Source organism: Dasypus novemcinctus, chromosome 3 (assembly GCF_030445035.2).
Source record: "Dasypus novemcinctus isolate mDasNov1 chromosome 3, mDasNov1.1.hap2, whole genome shotgun sequence".
Taxonomy (NCBI): Eukaryota; Metazoa; Chordata; class Mammalia; order Cingulata; family Dasypodidae; genus Dasypus; species Dasypus novemcinctus.
The window spans coordinates 9,001,107-9,016,324 of NC_080675.1; the positions used below are offsets into that span (position 1 = coordinate 9,001,107).

A 15,218-nucleotide genomic window follows, 5' to 3' on the forward strand; every position below is an offset into this window, starting at 1 on the left:
GGAAGTTGCCTAGAGGGTGTCATATGAAGTTAGATACCAGTGCTACCTGGAAAGTGATCCTTGGAGAGGAAGGATTTGAGGTGATTGGGTCCCTTCTCTGATCTGGTTGTGTGCTATAGACTTTCTGGCAAAGATTTTCTAGTAAAGCCCACTGTATAGACTGTTATTTACCCAAGGTCTCAGAATGACAGAAATTAAGACTCCAAGCAAAAATGTCACACCTTGGGCCCAGGGCACATTCCTCTACAAGCTGCTGGCTGCCTTCATCATCTGAAGGTAGCCAGGAGGGTCATTGCATGCAGGTGGGAAGAAGATGGGGGCAAGGGGATAGTGATCCAATTCCTCTCTCATGCCCAGGGTCTCTGCAACACCCACAGACATTTGGTAGAGAAACTACGTTGGAGCTCACTAAGAACCAAAAGTGAAATCGAGTCCAAATCAACTTGGAAGTATGGGGAGAGGAGAAAGCACACAGTCTGGAAATTGAGTTCCATTGCTGGCACAACTGGCAGGGCAGAGGAGGAGCAAGTTTGAATAGCTGAAGTTAGCACTCTTGGGAACTCAATCCCCAACACTTCTGCAGGTAGAGAATTTTTCCATTATGAGGAGTTCTGTGATCCTTAAAGTTTCTTCAAGGAATTAAGTTGAACCAGAAAGCAGTCTAAAAGGATATGCTCTCAGAAGTGGTGATTGTGATTTTAAGAGAGTGTTTGTTAGGTCAGGCAAGCAAGCAAACAAACAAACAAATGAAGCATGGCGAAGATGGCAGCCAGAGTTCAGGGACCATTATTAGTGGATGGCTGCTTCTAGTGAATTCTCTCCACCCTGGGTCCAGCAATCTAATCAAAGGCTCTTAACTGAAGTAATTTAATCTAAAGGCCCCACCTACAATAGGTTTGCATTCACAAGAATGGCTTACCTTTAAGGACAGGATTTTCTGGAATCCACCCAGCTTCAAACTGTCACAGCCAAGCTTGAGGTGCTTGGACTAGCTTTTGGGTATCACCCACACTTTGTAGTAAAGTGAAGGACCATTAGATTATTCATTTATTAATTCACTCAACAGGTATTTTTCAAGCTCCCTATAACCAGATCTAGGAACAGTGGCTAAAACATATTGGGATTGAATAAATGTTTGTTAAAGGGATCCATGAGTAAATCCCTACTCTGAGCCAAACACTGTACTATATGCCAGGGGAAAAATAAAAACCTATACCAGATAGCATCCCAGATCACCAGGAGCTTATACACAGACACACAACACTATGAACCAAAATGTAATGTGCCCAGAGCTGACACGGTGGTATGGTAATGGTTAATTCTACCTAGCATAAGGTAAGTATTCTCCTAAGTGTTTTTCCCATGTTAAAAGCAGCTCTGAGAGAGAAGATTGAAACACACACCCACTATACAGATGAAGAAACTGAGGCCCAGTGAGCTTAATTACCTTGCCCAAAGTCACAGAATTGGCATGTGGAGATAAACCCAAGTGCCTGGCTCCAGAGCCCTTGACTATGAGGACTATGAGGAAGAAGTTAGAGGACAGTACAAAGACAGAGTCATTTCTTCATAGAGTGAGAGACGATGTATGCTCTGGGAAAACACCTCCAAGATGATTCTCTTTAATCTGGGCCCTAGAAGAGAAGTAGATTTGCACCAAAAGGGAAACAGGAAAGCCAGAGAGCTAGTGCAGCAAACATATGTGAAAGCAGGAAGACCCGGAAACTGACTTGATTTCCTTCAAAACTGCAGGTCCTTTGGAGTTCGGACCCTCTGCTTACCTGAGCCCCAGTTTCCAGTATGGTGAGCACATAAGCAAAAGTCACTGAATCTAAAGTCCCATCTCTTGTAAGATGAAACAGTATCATATGTACCACCAAGAGAAAAGGAAGAGAAGGAGAGAACATTGCCAATGAAACTATGGCACAAGGCTTTCTTATTACTGAGAAATTTTATTTTATACTTACAGAAGAAAGCCTTTCGATTTAAGTAGACGCAGATTTTATCATCTATCATCTTGTGATAGAAAGGAAAATATGGTTATGGTAGTCCTGAAAATTGTTTTAACAGATTACAACTTTCCCGAATCATTTTTCTACTTAGTCTGTGGTTTTCCCATACAGTATTATCTTCCCTGCCATCAAAGAGCATCAGTGAGGCAGCATTTAGTAAAAGAATCTATAAAAGAATTAAAGCCATTGGTGCTGGGCAATTAAGCCGGCTTTACAATTGTGTGCAGCTAGCCTATTTGTGACTCTTCTTGGGAATGTTGCTAAACCTATCTGGTTCACCACTTCCCTGCAACCATTTGGGTCCCAGGGGTTAAAAAATGGGCCAAGCCATTATCTGTGAGTCATGAGGCTGGCCCGTTGATGTACATACATGGGCAGGCCGTGACCGTCTTTGGCACGTGGTGACTGAATCAGGGCATTGATTTTAAGGTGCATCTCACTTTCAGGGTGCCCCTTAGGAAGCTTCAAAGATAGTAATAGTTGATGACAAACCTCTGTTGCATAAATGGAAGAATGAGAGTTTGAAAGACCTGGAAATCAAAAAAAAGAAATGATTTGAATTTTTCCTACAGATTACAAAGTCACGGAGGTTTTGGGAATTGAAACATTTGGGATGGTAAGATCTGATCTTGACATTGAAATCAAGAACTAATTAAAAGAAAAGGAAATCCTCAAAATTTAGGACTCCCATTCTCTGAAATAGCGATGGCTTTTCACATAAAACCAGATGGAGTTTAGCTGAGTTGATACTATGGATCTTTCCTGAGGCAAGAGAAACCTGGGGACTGGCTGCTCATCCAGAGAGCTGGGGGTGATTAGCATGCTGTCCCCCTCCAAGGCAGGGGGTCAGGTGAGCGTCCCCCTCCAGGTCCCTTCGAGCCCATTGATTCTAAATTCCATAAGCAGTGCTGGCTGTTGTTTACTTATGTTTCCAGACCAATTGGAGGCTGGGGTTGCATGAAGACCCCTGGGAGATTTCCAGGAACTGTCGAAAATAATCCTCAGGACTTTTCAAGGCTGTTTAGAATATCATACACTTTATGTTTATGGCATGAGCCTGGCCTCATTCACCAAATCCTGATGCAGAGAATGAGTCCAGAATAATCTCTCAAAGGCAGAATAGGGTACTTTCAAAGCAAAGAATGTAATACAGTTACATGTATCACCAGGTTTGAATAGATGTAGGACAATTTATAGTTAAGAGTAAAATTAGCCAACATTGATTGAGCATTAGTCCTCATTTCCATCTTATGAAAGAGGTGCAATTACTGTCCTTCCACATATGAGGAAACTGAGGCTCGGCGAGGTCAGGAAAGGGATAGAGCTTTGATCTGAGCCCAGGCAATTTGACTCCTAGATTCCAGTCTTGTACTTCTTGGAATTCCAGAGCTGGCACATTGAAAGTTCCAGATCTGATACCTAGTGTTGTCTGGCTCCACTGCTCATCAGCTTTGTGTGTTTGAACAAGGCACTTCACTTCCTCAGGACTCAGTTTCCTCATTTGCAAAACGTTATTAGGAATCATGTTGAGTCATTCATTGATGTGAGGGTTTGGGGTGGTAAGGCTTTTAGACCTGTGTTGGGCTCATAGGAAGTGTAGTAAGTGTTTGGCTCATAAGATCATGCACTATTTGTGTTATTAGGCCATGGTTCATTCTGAATTTCTAATGAATTGGTCAGACTCCATGTTCCCCCATGCAATCTATTTGTCTGAACCATGCTAATTATTGCTGGTACTCCAAAGGTTAAAGCATTCTCACAGTTCTGACCATGTGCTTTCTAAATCATTGATTTAGCAACTAAGCCTAACTACCCTATGATGACATTGAATCATTACCTTGCTCCAGGTTGACAAACTTCAGGTCACTGGCCAAATCTGGCTACTGCCTGATTTTATAAGTTGTTTTATTTTTTTTTTTTCTTTTTTCTTTTTTAATGGTTGAGAAAAAAATAAAAGAAGAATTATGTTTTATGATTTGTGAAAATTACATGACACAACCCCAGGTATTTGTTCTCCTGAGGGCTATAGAGACCCACAGATTCTATGGTCATGGCAGATGGACTTCAGGGCCATGTCAGTTGGCCCTACTTTGGAGTTTGTGTTCCTGAGTGTGATGGAGTTGGACTCAGATGTGATCTTTGTTCACAAGCCTTTCCTGTCACTTTTACTGGACCTGTGGTTGGCGCTGGGGTTTAGTGTATACTCAGGGGACCTGAATCTCTGGACTGTCCATGTGATAGCCAGGCCCTGAGCCTCAACAGACTTGCAACTCCTACCCTCTGGTTTATTGGACTTACCCCAGTCAGCTAACAGGGATGTGAAGAAGGTCAACCACCACACCAGGGAGCCAAGAGTGCCTATAACTACAAATAGGAGAATTGCATCCAGCATCCAAGGGGAATCTAAGCACACTCTTGATACAGATGTGGAGTGACATAACCATCGCAGGGTCCACAGGATGGAGGAATAGAGTATGGATTAGAGTGGATTTACTGATATTCTATTCTGGAACTATTGTGATTAGTAATGGTAATTACTAATTAGTAATTAGTAATTAGTAATTAGCGTTGAGATGGAGAAAGTGGCCATTGTAGCTGCTGAGGGTGGGGAGTGGAAAGAAGAGATGTGATGTAGGGGCATTTTCAGAACTTGGAGTTGTCCTGGGGGGTACTGCAAGGATAGTTAATGGACTAGGGGAGACTGGGTGGACTAGGGGAGAGTGTAAACTATAATGTGGACCATTGACCATGTGGCGCAGCAGTGCCCAGAGATGTATTCACCAAGTGCAATGAATGTCCCATGATGATGGAGGAGACTGTTGTTATGGGAGGAGTGGGGAGACGGGGATGGGTGGGTATATGGGGTCCTCATATTTTTTTAATGTAACATTAAAAAAAATAAAGACAAAGAAATTTTTTAAAAAAGAAAATTATATGAAATTCAAATTTCAGTGTCCATCTAAAGGGTTTACAGGCATATGGCATGCCCATTTGTTTTCATATCAGCAATGGCCGCTTCTGCGTGACAGCAGCAGAGTTGAGTCGTCGTCACTGAGCTCTTAGGGCACCCAAGCCTGACAGAGTTACTAGGTGAGCTTTTACAAAGGAAGCTCGCTGACCCCTGTCCTGGAATTCTGTAGGAAAGCTAGCAAAACCCAAGCCCCTCCCTTCCCTGCAGAACTTGCTTCCTCCTCCCTCCCACTTCTCCCAGGAATGATTAGCATCAGCCCTGCAGGAGGAGAAGGTCCTCATGCACGATTCCTTGCTGGCTAATTTTAAACCCACATTTTACACTTCAGAACATGGTTTTCAATGTCTTCACATAATTTTACGTATTTATTTGTTCATTCATTCCTTCATTTTCATTGATTACTAGGCATCTGATTGGGCCTATTTCCCACTGCGCATGGGGCACCAGGTCGCCATGCCAGGGCCATGCCAGTCTGTTGTAGTAGAAGCTATTTATATGGATGGCATTTGCTAAGTTGGAACACTGGCTTTCTCTTTCCATCGGCTTCGGTGAGATATACCTGATCCTGAACTCCAAGTCTTAGAAGAATTTTGACAATGCGGTACCTAGATAGGGAGCTCTTTTTCCTCGTTTCTTTTATTTTGCCTTGGCTGTTATTTCTAGAGATCTTGGGGTGGGTTTGCAAATATTCAAATGGGACTCAGAGGGAAAGAAAAAAAAAAGGCCCAACAAGAGAGAATTCACCAGGGCCATGTATTCACTGCCCTTCCCACCTTTTTAAGTTTTGCATCTCTTTCAAAATATTGTTTGTGTCCTTTCTCCCCCACATGAAATGTAGCCCATATCAAATGGCAACCATGCCCATTGAAGATTTATTTTCTGTCCACCTACTGAAATGGTGTTTTTCACTTGGAAAGACTTCAACCAGTGGCACTGCTGGGGACCAAAAATAAGATTTTAATTGAAATACAGATAAGATAGGAGCCCTTTAATTTACCTTCTCCCTAAGCAACAGGACTTCCTGACCGCATCTGATAGATGGCTTCCTCCCCTACCCCCTTTCTTTCTCAGACTAGGCTAAAGCAGAATTATCTTATCTTTAGATGAAATATTTTAGGGATTTGGGGATTTCGTGTGCCTCAGGACAAAGGACAGTGTTTGTGAAAAGATCACTGTCCTCTTTTGGAGGCAAATTCCACCCTTATTGAAATTCTGATGTTAGAAAAAGTCTACCATCTCATTACCACCCTGTGTGACTCACCTTTTATACTCTCTTGTAGATGGGCAAGAGAACATTAGGGGCAAGAGGGAGGAAAGAACACAAGATTTCTCCCCTCAATCATGTCAGACAAAATCATTTTTCTCCACTAACAAAAGAGTCTGTATAAGATGTGCTGCTGTAAAAAGTGAACCATGCTCTTCTTACCAGGAGCTCAGAGGTACAATGCGCTCTGGACCACAAGATCATTGTCAAGGCTTTGAGAGTAAATAGCACAGAGTCTCCTTTTAGGCCTCATCTGTGTGCGCACCAGGGCTTCTCCTTCCTCCAGCTGGCCAGGGTCAGCCCTACCCCCCTTGCCCCCGATCTGGCTGAGAGAGAAGGACATGAACTACGTGACACAGACTTACTTCCAAGGCCAAAGATAATTGAATTACCTGGTTGTCTGCAGTGATGAATACAAGTAGTGGAAATAGGATGAATAGTCTGTTTTTACTACATTTCTGGCAGCAATTTCCAGCTTTGAGTCTCCAAGCCAGCACCAACTGGCTACAACTCCACTGTATTGGCCATCTTCAACCTATAATAATCCCTCAAGCTCCACTTGAAATGCAGCTTCAAAATCTCCCTTGCATCTTATAGATAGTAGATGTCATCACTTCTATATGCAACACAATTTTACAGATGTTCCATTTTATGATCGCATGAAGCATGTAGAATTTGTTAGTTTAAAGTTAGGTTCGACAGCAAATAATATTTGTTAATAATCTATGTGGGTGTGCTTCTCTTTTCTTTCTCTCTGTTCAGATGAATTACCTCTACATTTATTTGACATGACCAACTTTCATCTCTGTTCACCTTGTGAACTCCATGTGAAGTATCCTCTGGGCCAAGAACATGTTTGGTCCTGCATTTAGTAGAGTTAACATTGAGGAGATCAGAAAGCCGACTGGGAGGAAAGCATGGCATGTTGGAAAAGCACAAAAATTGGTGTCAGACCTTGAAATAGGTTTGAGTTCCAGCTCTTAAGAAAGGCACTAAATGTCTCCCATCCCTTGCTTCCAGAATGGCAGACATCATTCTCACCTGAAGGGTTGCAGTGAGGTCAAAAGGACTTGCTACTTCTACAAACACCTGACTCAGACCCTGGCACATGCAACCCACCAAATATGAACTCACTTTTTCTTTTTTATAAATGAATTAGCTGAGCCAGAAATGACACACCATTTCATTGGCATTGCCCTTTGTTTTCCAATTAGAAGGTCAGTAGGTCTATGAGCTGTAAAGTCAAAGAACAGAGACTATATGTGTTTGTTGAAGCTGGGCCTGGCACACATTAAACTTTTGTTAAGAGAATGCAAAGTATGTCTAAATGATGTACATTACCCTACCATTACCAGACAAAGTGAAGATACCCATTCTGCCGCCAGTTCAGCCATTGGGGGACATACACATTCCAAAATATCACTGCACTATGCAAGATCGTGCAATACAAATTGCAGAGATTATGGGGAAAATGAGGTTGGGGCACAACATTCTAAAGTTTCATGAGTGACACATTAAAGAACAGCAACACAAACAGTACCACAATTTTACACATGGACAATGGTTAAGAATAGTATGGCACTTTACCTAGGAAAAGTTCTGAAGTTTGTTGGTTGGTGTGTGCATTGGAAGGGTTGTAACATGTGAGTGATTGTGAAGTGGTGGGAGGAGGGCTTGTGGAAATTGAAGGAAAAGCTGTAGCATCCTAGGCTTAAAGAGCCTAAGGGGAGCTGAGATGTTGGGGTGGGTGCTGGTTGTGCATGTTTAAGTGGGTGCAGTGCTCTGCTTTCACCCCGTGTTTCCTGTGGAGGAAATCACACATAAGCAAACACAAAATGTGTACAGTCCTCAAACTGTTTATTAATATATCAGTCACATTGGAACAAATGTGCATTTTCAAAGCAAGTGTTACAGCAGATCTGACTGTATTTGCAATTATTTGAAGGACTGTCCAGGAAAGAGGGAGTCTGGCAAATGGATAAATATTAGAGAAGACAGCTCTGATCTTGATGTGAGACAGAACATGTGCACATTTGAGCTCTGGCCATGAGCTTCTAGAGAAGGCAGTGGATACCCTGTCCCAGGGGCGCACACAGAGGATGGCCAGCCATCTATAGGCTAGCCATGGGGGGGTTCTCAGTTAGCCTCTGAAGGTTTCTCTGAATTCAAAAGTTTAAATTCTTGATACTATAAGCTTTATATTTACAAGCCAAGAATAATCATGTTAATATGATCAAGTCAATAAAAATTTCATTGTGTCCACAAAACGCTGAAATTGTGGTGGTGTCCGTATATGTTGGCAAATGTGCTGGTGTGTGTGTGTTGGTGTATGAGTTACTTCTAAAGGAATTGACCCTGTTGTGTGGACATGTACTAGGTAAGTTAACAATCACCCCTAAAACATAAGAACCCTCAACTACCAGTGATTTAACACATTTGAAGTTTATATCTAGCTCATGTTCATACTAAAATGTGTGCTCCTGAAGGGAAGGATGGCTTCCAAGTTCTTCTTGCTGGTCTCCATCAAGCCAGAAGGGGAAAGAGCACGGAGGATTGTGTGAAAAGACACCGAGCAATGTTGAGGGAAACTGGCTGATTTGGTCTAATTGTATGCTCAGGAAAAAGAGGGAACCAATTTGGCAATCTACTGGCAACCTCTGCCTCAGTGGACCTCACATTTTCCATATTTTTACATTAATGGGAAGATGTTTGAAGCAAAGCTAACTCATTCATTGGAGAGAAGAAATAAGCACCTATATATTTATTAAGCACCCATTATGTGCTTGACACTAATCCCTGTGCATTTGCATATATTACCTCGTTTAATTAGTTAGAATCATGCTTCCAGGAAGTCACCATTCTTCCCATGTATAGGTAAGAAAATTGCCATTCAAAGAGAAGAAGCAAGTTGGACGAGATCACATATTCATACATGTCAGAGAGAGGATTTGAACTCCAAATAGGAGATGCCCATTCTCCTCCCTTGTGCAATGGGAGGCATAAACTGGTAATGTTAGGCTGAGGTTGGGAACAAGGTCTTAAAATATTGAGATAAGGGCATACCTAACTGTGGCTTCAAAGACAGGAGGGAGCAGGGAAAGGAGAGATCTTTAGAGGGAGCAGGCTCTTTTTTTGGTTGGGACATGCATTTCTTTGGACATTGAGTTTGTTATAAAGGAGAGCACAGGCTCAGAGTCCAGACAACCCCCAGTCTCTCCTCTGCACCTTGGGACACCTGAACTTGATTAAGCCATCAGCTTCTTCAACTAAAAAAAAATAAAGAAGAGAGATACCCAGTGAAGACTCTTCTCTGAGGTGTGCTAATGGAGAGCATTCAAGTGAATGTGTCTTTAAGCCCTTCAGTGCTACATAATTATCGTCATTACAGAAAATCACCATTTGTTTTGCAGGAATAAAAAAGAGAAAAATCAGATTCTGGTTGTTTATGAGGAAAATACAAAAACTTGATCCTGAATGCAGAAGGGGGAAAAAAGGCAGTCTATGTGTCCTCCTGCTGTTTCAATGATAGCTATTAATGTTCCTAAGTCTTTCAGATTGGTCTTAAGGAATCACTTTTCTGAGGTCTTGTTGCAGCTGAAAAGCCCACAGGAGCAATTTCCAGTAATCTAAGTTAATAAACTGTAAACTAACTTTTTTTTCCCAAAGACTTAAAACAACTACAACAACCCACAACCTTTGACAAAATAATTGTATCAGTTGTAAAACAGCCAAATGATTGTTAGCAGACACACCAAGGCTTTGGTGTGGGAAACAAAAAGATTAGATAGATACAGATGATAGATGATATTTAGATAGATGACAGATAGATAGATAGATTGATTGATTGATTGATAGACAGATAGGCAGATAGATAGAACTAGAGAAGTTATTTTGCAACTGTTTTCTCTTATTTAAACCTTTCTGTCTCCAAATAATAACTCCTTCCCAAGTCCTAAAATGTTTCCCCAATTCTTGATAATGTTTATCCAAAAGGATAAAAACTTGAATTAAAGGAACAGAATAAAAGTGGGCTTCATTCACCCCTCCCAACGATTCTCACTTTGTTGCCCTGCTTTCTCAGAGAGAATGTTCTTGAGTATGCAAAGGCAAAAGGAGCAGCAGAGCTTTCCTCCTTGTGGCCTGCTTTCAGAATGAAGGAGGGGAAGCCAATCCCTGGTCAGTGTTTGCCTTGGACCAGGACATAATAGAATGCAACACTTAATCCTCCTCAATAGGCTATAGCATAGATTATTATCTGCCTGTAACAATGAGGAGAGCCATGCTTAGAGAAGCTGAGACCCCATGGCTAGCAAAGCTGAGGATGTGCCCATGCCACCCACCTGGTGCAGGCTCCAGGACCCCAAAGGCCATTTTTTCCACTTCAAGAGACAGTCAGGTGCCTAACTGTCTCCAAAACCAGCTTGTCCTCCTTTCTGTGGGATAATCCATGAAGGGATCCAATGGGACAGAGAGGAATGCCCCCAGTCCTTGTACAGGAACCATTTGAAATTATCTTAAGTCCCATTTGCATGCCAAACTGTTGAGCGGTTGGTTGAGCCATTGTTCTCAGGAAAGGACAAAGACGCAGGGGGTAGACCACACCAGCACAGGCGTCCATCAACTATAAACCCCATATTAAATGGCTGCAATGTCACCTTTTCTATTGGAAAAATAATTCACTGTACACACCATAATACATGACCATCCAACACCCACATATCCCTTTTGCTGTATGAACTTTACAGACAAATCGTGGGCTTGCCACCTAGTGCATCCTCCAAGTTGTTGCTACCCCCATGATCATATTAACAAATGCTCCCTGAGCACTCGCTGTGGCCAGGTACCGGTACCTGGCAGCTTTTTCTACTTATGACATCGCAGGTACCTGTAATCACTGATTGTCCCACAGCCTTATTGTCTCAATTAGGTATTGTCAGAAGCATTTTGCAAAAAGGTCAGATGAATTTCTTAGAAATCAGAGCTTATAAATAGCAGCTCCAGAGCCTGTACTTGTGACCTGTAGGCAACATGCCTGTTTTGTAATTTTTTTAAAATGTAATAATCATTTGCAGTCAAAGCTATTTACTGCATTTATTTATTTTTTCTATGCTTGTTTGGAAGGTTCCCTGCTCTTGAGTTTAAAACATCTATTGCTTCAGCGATTAACATTTAAAAATAAAGACCCCACCTTCTGTGGCGCTGGAATATTCCATGTCTTGATCTGGGCAGTGGTCACATAAGGTACCCATATGTGCAACTTCTTCAGCCTCCATATTGAAGCTTTACACCGTGTAGGGGAGGGATGTCAGAGCTTGATAAAAGAATTTAAAACTACAAGAAAAGAAATAATATAAGCAACCAAAGACAAAACAAACCAAAGGACAAATGGATAATATCAGAATCACGGGGCCTTAAAATGTCCAGACAGAAAGAGAACCACGGGAACTTGTTCTTTGCTTTGATGCTGTTATGACATGTCACTGTCACCGCACCTGGCAGGTCATGACCCCTGGCACTGTCCCCATGGCCACACCAGACCGTGAGCTCTTCAAGGGCGGAGCCTGGTACGTTCTGTCCCTTGGCACAGGTTGGTGGGATACTAAGTGTTTTTTTTCCCTTGATCCATTTCACTTCCATGGCTTATCCTGGACTGAGTCAAAAACCAACTCACATTTACTACCAGGCCCTTGGTGAAGACGTTTCTGCCACACCTTAATTTTACCAGGCTCTCTCGTCTCATTTTGTCAAGCATTCACCTTAATCTCCCTGATCATCTCCTGTTTAGCCTCGTAAGTGCCCCCTCACCTAAAACACACTGGGTAATGATGTTGATTACCCAACAATGAAAATATTGTTATTTATGGTTACAATCAGGCTGTCATCAAATACGAACACAAGCTTTTGCGAAGGCCTTTCAACTGATTGTTTATGTAAATGAAAGCGTTCGCTCATCATCGCATCCATTTTGGGAAGGAACAATCAGGCAGACGGGTTGTTTCTCCCTGTAATATCTTTTTAATATTCAGTTCACTAGAAGCCAATCTGTAACAAAAGAAAAAAACATTGACGAGTTTAAAGCTAAATTTAAATCTATCCCAAAACATGAAGTTGGCGTGCCCAGTGAGCAGTTCTGGCCCAGCACACTACGAGCAGAAGCTCAGCTGTTATTCCTCTTCCCTGGGAAGCTGACGACGGGCCTCCAATGAGCCTCCCTGTGGAAGGGGCCCAGCCTCTCCATCCCAATTTCCTCTACTCAACCCAAGGGGAAGAAGTTGCTGTCCAGATGGTCTGGTCAAGACCCCAACCCTGTAACAGGCCACCTTAATGGTCAGGGCATGTTGTGTCATATGCTAACTCTCAGTTAACATAGCTGTAAATGGAGGCAGTGGATATCAGATGGGCCCCAAGATACAGCTCTAAAAATGGGTCCATAATGGCGATCTCAAAAGATATGTCCATTGTACCATTAAGAAACTGAAAAACGCTTTGTCTTCAATACTTGTGGTTTTTAAAAAAAAGGAAAATGGAACCTGGAGTAGGATTAGCACAATTTTTCTATAAAGATTAGATAGAAAATAAATTTCAATTTGTCGTCATACAGTTTCTGTTGCAACTACTTAACTCTGTGTTATAATGTGCAAAGAGCCATAGACAACATGCCAACCGAAGAGCAAAGTTGTGGTCCAATAAAACTTTATTTACAAAGCAGGCAGCAAGGCAATTTTGATCTATGGACTACAGTTTGATAATTCCTGGATTATAGCACCAGTACATGACGTGTAATCTGTAATCTGTGGACCTTTAGCGATACAAGATATTCTGTGCAAACTGTGGTTCTTTACACAGGTAAGTTGGGAAACATTTTCTTGTCCCTCTTGGACAAGAAAGACATGGAGAAATTCTGCTGCAAAGAAACTGTGGAAACCAGAATTTTCCCAGATATATTTGAGCTTCTTTTGAACTCACCCAAGGACTTTCACTCTGCGGAATTCAAAGTTTGGGATTGTCAGCAGGACTTGGGGTATGGTACTGTAAAAGGTAGAGTTAGTACCCCACTTTGCCAACCCTCCACGAGCCCCTGGTGGGGGTTTAGGATTGGGAGCTGGGGGAAATAAGGCATTCAACAGGTTAAGGCAGTGGTCCAAGAGGTGGAAGAACTGCTTTGAGAACAAATAAAGAGACTCAAGTCTTGATCTTGGCTTTGTCATCAATTGACTTTGTGATTCTGGTTGGTCGTTTCACATGTCTGAGCTTCATTAGTGAAACCGCTTTCTCCGGATGAAAAGGAAGAGGTGCGTCTAGGAAATCCCTGGGCAGTTGTGTGGCTTATTGTTCCAACTGTAGGACTCTTTTTTGTAATTTTCTGTCCCTAAGATGAGCTGGAATGTAGAGGCAAATTCACAAGGTGAGGAAACATGCAGAAAGGACAATCAGCACTTCTTTTGCTACAGACTTGAACTCTTGCCATTCATTGCTGTGAAAGCAAAGTTGGCAGTTGTGGTGTGTGCACTGAGACCCCTAAGGGCCAAGCCCTCAGGGGAGGGGGACCACCAGCCTGCGCACTCAGGGGGACCGTGTGGTGGACTTGCCACCAGATGCAGGAGTCTTGGGCTTCCCACATCCGCTACTCGTGGGGCCTTGCGCACTTTCTCAGCTCCTCCTCTCCAGGCCTCAGTTACCCAAATATCTCTGGTGAATGTGAGAATCAACTCGTGCTTTATAAACTGTTGTAATAAGTGAAGGATAGTATTACCATTATTTTGGTTATCATCACCATGGCTATTCTACACAAATTATCAAAGGCAAACAAATTTGCAAGGTGGATATTAAACCCTTAACACAGCTGGCGAAGCCACTGAGGAACGAGCAATCCGCTTTATAGTAGGGCCCACAGAACGTGACCCCCTCCTCCGTAAAATGAAAACATTTTAAATTCCCCTCGGTGAAGAGACAGTTTGAGAAAATGATGGGTACTATCTCAAACACAATTAACCATTTCTGACGTACACCATTATACATAAGGATGGTGGTGATGGTGATACTAATGGGGCACGCCTCATAGGAAAGAGGCCACCGACTTTAGTTTCAGCCAGAAATACGTGCTAGCAACAGGAGGGCTGTCGAGAAATGGACTTGAGCCCCAAAGTCAGTGTGGAGTTTTTAAACGGCATGATTTTTGCTTTCTTGAAAATGTATCCAATTGAATTTCCTTTCAAACAAGAACTGATTCCTTATTTCAGTTAGACCCTGGCTTCATAAACACCATCTCTGCACAGTATATTACTCACATCATTTATTCAGCAGATACCATAATATATTCAGGGCTGCTCTTAGAGAGAGAAATTTCAATATTAGATAAAAATAGCGAGATGGCGGCAGTAACTGTATTTGTCTGGTACACAGAGTAAATAGGATTGTTAGCGATTGCTAAAGGCTTTGGGAAAAGATAGGGAAGCAAAGATAGCTCACGCCTGATTCTGAGCCAAGCAGTTGCAGAGGTTCAAGAAAGCTTGATTACCTTCTGCCACCGTGTACTTCCAAGCAGGCCCAGAGATGAGTTCCTCCTTTCTCACATTTTCTCATAAGAATAGCTGAATGTTATCCTAATTAGAAATCTGCTCAGATTCGGAAACAGGCCTGGGCTGTCTACCCTCGCCACCCTGCCAGCCTCCACACCTCTCTCTTGCTCTCTCTCTCTCTCTCTCTCACACACACACATACGCACATACGATGATCAGTGCCAGATAGATTCAGAGTCGTGGGCAGGCCCCTATCACTAGCTGGCCACAGGACCTTGACTCGGGCTCGTAGCCTCTCTGAACACGTGCTCCTCATTCTCTCACAGCAGGGATTGGATTGAAGAATCTCTCTGAGCCTTGGTGCTAACGTCCTCTGCCCGTAAGAGCTGACCTCTCCTGAGCACTGGCGACGTCCAAGCCCTGTTCTGCTCTTGATAAATTTTAATTTATTT

General features: G+C 42.6%; 1 long non-coding RNA gene across 1 annotated transcript; it reads left to right on the forward strand.

Annotated features, from left to right (window-relative positions):
• The first annotated feature begins 361 nt into the window (after window positions 1–361).
• LOC131278106 (uncharacterized) lies at window positions 362–7,558 on the forward strand. The gene is made up of 2 exons (XR_009185357.2): window positions 362–583; window positions 7,010–7,558. It is a non-coding gene; the product is annotated as an uncharacterized lncRNA (long non-coding RNA).
• Window positions 7,559–15,218: the final 7,660 nt, after the last annotated feature.